The following is a 4098-nucleotide window of genomic DNA, read 5'->3' on the forward strand; positions in this document are numbered from 1 at the left end:
GTTGGGCCAACGCTGGCCAAACGTTGAAACAGCAAAAAATATATATATTTATTAATTTAATTTTACTTCTTTCGAAAAAAGTTTTGTTGGCTCTTTTTACAAATTATGTCACTTGCATGTTTAATATTTATGCAACTAAGTATACGCGTTAAATATTTAGAACTTAATAACACCTAATATTATAATGAATGACCAAATCTAACTTATGATAACAAGAATGTACGTGATTATCTCCCCTTACACAGTTTTGTAATTGAAAGCATAATATACTTTGTACAAAACAGAAGTTGTCTTTCATTTTGAACAAATGTTTACATATTTTCAATGTAAATTCTTCACAAACAAAAAACAGTGAATGGCATTATCATTTGTCTATTAAATGCAAAAAAAAATTGCAAACTTTCAATATTTAGTATACCAATGCTTGTAGTATCTGCTAATTTTATAATAGATTTTCTTGTTCTTATCTTGATAATTACAATCATATTCTAACTGTAAAGGATTTAAATGATTAACTGAGCAATATTTTTGAGCGCTTATACTTTGAAGGAGTGCATAGAGTCATCACTGCGATATAACTAGGAAACATAATATAAAATTATGGCATTCTTAAGATAAAAAAATTAGGAATACCATCGTCGAACCACATAGTTGGATTAACGTTGGGTTTATGTTGTTTGCCTCCGTTGGACCAATGTTGGCTTTCTTTGCACTTACAACTTTGGTCCAATGTAAATGACTCCGTTGAACCAACGTTGGCCCAACGTAGGAATGCTGTTTGGGATTGCGTTAAGTTTTCTATATTGGCTGAGTTATTGGTCCTTGGCTAGAAATATTGGACTTAGGTTACACCTCAGTCCAATATGGCCAGCCTCGGACCAATAACTAAGCCAATATGGAAAACCTTGCGCAATAGTACTATATTATTGCGTAAGGTTTTTCATATTGGCTTAGTTATTGGTCCGAGGCTAGCGGCGTAGCCGAAGTCCAATATCGCTAGCCGAGGACCAATAATTCATCCCAAGGATTTATATATAGCATAGATGCAATTAACTCTTTGCTCAACCAATATAGAAAACCTTACGCAATTATACCTTTATTTACTAACTAGTCCAATATGCAGTTTAACCAGTTCAATATGACGTATTGGAAGGGTAAAAGCGTATTGGACGGCTAATTCCCGTACTGGGCGGCAAAATCCCGTATTAGCGCACTTTTGTATTTTGTATTGTATTGGCAGTTTTTATCATATTTAGGCTAATATTTGAACGGTAGTCAATAATAATCTATTTAGAACATTGCCGTTGCTACATGTATTTGGTTGTTTATTCGCCAATTTTCTCAAATTGAAACTTTGTTAAGAGTTTGTAAAAAAAACCACTGGATGGATTTTGATGAGTCATGTACAAATTAAACATAAAAGATTGGAGAATGGCAACATATATTTTTTTATTTATTGTAATAAGAGTACTGTAAATATTTTCCAAGTCAAAATTGGGACTTTTTAGACAAATTATAGAAAAATATCACTTTTTATGGGTCAAAAAGATTATTTGTCATTGAGTGTTTGTGAAAATTGAAATGGAATATCAAATAAGAAGAAAAAAAACAGCTAAATGACATTGGCAATTTTTAATGAATGTGCTTCGAACAACAATGAAATAATAGCTAATTGAATGTACCTATGTCTTAAGAAAGAATTAAAGGCATGATAAAATAAAAAGCATAATTATGCTTACTCACCAGATTCCATAAACACTAAGCACAGTCCGACATGATGATAAATATAGACTGCATCTATTAGAGGATAGAGAACGTTTTGGGGTAGACTTTGTGAAAAAAACACAAGATTTCATGTACAAACAAAATCCCAATTTAGGCAGGAACATACGTGGGTCTTCCCCTCTGAACCGACGCCCTCCCGGTTCCCAATTTAAGCAGGAACATACAGGGGTCCGCCCCTATATGAACCGACGCCTTCCCGACTCCCAATTTAAGTAGGTACATACAGGGGTCCGCCCCACTGAACCGACGCCTTCCCGGCTCCCAATTTAAGCAGGAACATATGAGGCTGCGCTTCTAATAACTGGCACCTTCCCGGCTCCAAGCAGTCGTAGAATGTAGCTCGCACAACAAGGTAAAGAATCTGCTCAATTTTAAGCCTACTGAGGTGGCTATTTATATATTATATATATTAGATTGGTATTTTTGTTTTAGAATTGTATTTTTTACATGTTCAGTGAGTGAGGGGGTATATCGTCCTTGACTACCCAGTCGGGTCTCGCACGCACGATTTACATGTTCATTGTGAGGATGGTCTTTTATATGTTTGGTAAGGTATGTCGAAGTCTCTTAAGCTGGGCCAATTTTAATGTACATATGCACTTCAATCCAATTGTGTATCGTTAAGTTTACAATCTTTTTTGTTTCGATTATCGATTTGTTTTATTTTGTTTTTATTTGTTTATTTTTTTTCAATCAAAACAAAAGTGCAGTATATCTGTTAATCATATTTGCAGGAATGAGTGGGTTTCTCAAATTGAAATTCAGTCCATGCCATTGTGAACTTTGTGGAAATGTGATTAAGTTCTGGATGAACTGCAACTCTAATAACAATGGTGGAGGAAGTCGGCTATCCGAAATACATGGTAATTGTGTTCTTCTTTTGGTGATCTTTATCTTAAACACGTATTTTTCAAAGTATACAATCGCATATGAATAAAATAATAACAAGGATTTTAGAAGTAAACTAGAAAAACCTTGATCTTAAAGTGGTATTACATTATCTCGAAATACCCTCACAAAGTGTAAAAAAATCCATATAAGACTTTATCATTCCATTAAAAAAATAATGAATATGGTTGTCATTTTGTGATAATTTGTAAGTTCTAAACAAGAAACAAATCACTGTCATTGTAAGGCAAGTATTGTAATATATACAATCCTTAAAATCGGAATTCACTGCCATACATATTGTATATGGCAATAAGTTTTGTTTTGTCATTCAAGATACAGTTAGACCATTAGATTCTTAGGGGCAGGCATTTTTTTCCAGGTCAGAAATTTTATTTCCAGCCTGGTGCAAATAATTGGCTAGATTATTTATTTTTCATACTTATAAAAGAGTCTTTTTTTCTATGACAATTTAAATGTGCATATCCGGGTTACCAAAATGTGTTTGGGTTCTATGTCAAAGCATGTGCTACTTTTTATGTTTATTTTAAATACATTATTAAATGAAGTTCAATCTCTATAATACAAGGCATAGTCACTACTACAGTATATCCGACAGGTGGCATTTCTGGGCCTGAAATGTGTCCCAATTTTAGGGAAATTGTAGGGATTTGCATACTATCTATATGTATGAATGGAATCTACAATTGCAGTATTCAACTACACATTACCCCAGTAAAGTAATGTATTTAATGTTGCCACTGGAGACTATTAAGGTGTTGTATAAAACGTGTGTAGTGTTTAAACATGTATACTTTTCTGATTTAAGAAATTATGGCGAGCGTAGCAAGCTATTTTTTTTTAAAGGTTTTTGTTAGCCAAGATCAGAATATTTATTTTCAATTTACAATTTACTGGCAAAGATCAGAACCCCGATAATCTAATGGTTGTCCCCTTAGTCTGGAACTACCAATAGATGTTTAACAATATGCCGCTGAATCAAGTGCGCTGAATAGACAAATAATTACTTGGACATGCATTCTTAAGAGGAGGCAGATAGTGGTGGTGCCATCTCCATCACCATCCCCATTTCCCCACCCCCTCATCTTTCTTCATCCTAACTGAAAAAAAATCTAATAAAATTAATGTTATATGCGGGATAGACATGAGAGGAAAGGAAAACAATAATGCTTACCACAATACAATACCCGCCATTTCTACATTGTTATCGCATTTCAACAAAATTTGACCTACACCTTTGGTGGTTATTTTTAAAGATTATGGGGTATAAATGCGTGGATATATGCAATGAAACATTTTTTTCTTCATGTGCCACACCTTGTATAGATTTCGCCAGGTTTACATATATATTATTCGCGGACGCTGGTGTAGCATAACCAAACAAAACTGAGTGGTGCAAAAACA

The sequence above is a fragment of the Perna viridis genome, chromosome 1 (genome assembly GCF_037379345.1).
Source record: "Perna viridis isolate PV_CMFRI_1.1 ecotype Kerala chromosome 1, ASM3737934v1, whole genome shotgun sequence".
In the NCBI taxonomy this organism is placed as follows: domain Eukaryota; kingdom Metazoa; phylum Mollusca; class Bivalvia; order Mytilida; family Mytilidae; genus Perna; species Perna viridis.